Source organism: Carlito syrichta, unplaced genomic scaffold (genome assembly GCF_000164805.1).
Source record: "Carlito syrichta isolate Samal-C Ts95f unplaced genomic scaffold, Tarsius_syrichta-2.0.1 Scaffold126746, whole genome shotgun sequence".
Taxonomy (NCBI): domain Eukaryota; kingdom Metazoa; phylum Chordata; class Mammalia; order Primates; family Tarsiidae; genus Carlito; species Carlito syrichta.
In genome coordinates, this window is record NW_007070842.1 from 16,376 (window position 1) to 17,198 (window position 823).

Here is an 823-nt window from a genome sequence, read left to right on the forward strand (position 1 = left end):
CCATTTCCCCTTCCAGTGTTCAGTGCCCAACTAGACTCAACACCTACGCCCTTCCCAGCCCTGGTGGGGAGGGCCTCTCTTCTTCCATCCCCCACTCGGCAGGGCCCCTGTCTCCCTGAATGTGGGCCCCACTGCGTCCAGAAGGCAGATGGGAGGATTAGACCAGGCCCAGCCCCAACAATGCAGCAGGGACGGGCCCTCCGGCTCTGTGCACTGCACCCTCAATCTCCCTCCTCGAGGAAGCCGGTGGAACTGCCAGGCAGGAGCGGCCCCTGAAGACGAGGCCTTCCCCTCCTCCACCACTTTGGTGGTCTACTCTCCAGAACCCTCTCCTCCCTTGTCCCCTCCTCCTGACACAGAGCACGCAGCACCCAGAGCAGTGGGAGAGGAGGCAGGCAGGGGGTCAGCCTTGGCGTCTCTGCCCCGCCCTCCGGGTACCCCTGGAAGGAAGAACCGGATGGGCTCTCTAGAGGGTGATTAGAGCTGGGCTGGTCCCTGTTCTGGTTCCCAGACTCCCACTGGCCAGCACTTTTGCCTGCTGCCAGGAAGTTGGTGAGGGGGAGGCGGCAGTAGGGGTGAGTCAGCAATGACAGGAGCCCAAGGGACAAAGGTCATGGGTGGAGAATTGAGAGACACTGTTTACAACAGCCCACCTCCTCCGGGAGGCCTTCCGATGCTACTTATCCCCGTGGTCTCTGACCCACCTTGACCCTCTCTTCTGTAAGGAATTGTAGACTCAGCCGGGCTCGGTGGCTCAGCCTGTAGTCCCGCGCCTTTGGGAGGCTGAGGTGAGTGGACTGCCTGAGCCCACGGGTTCGAGACC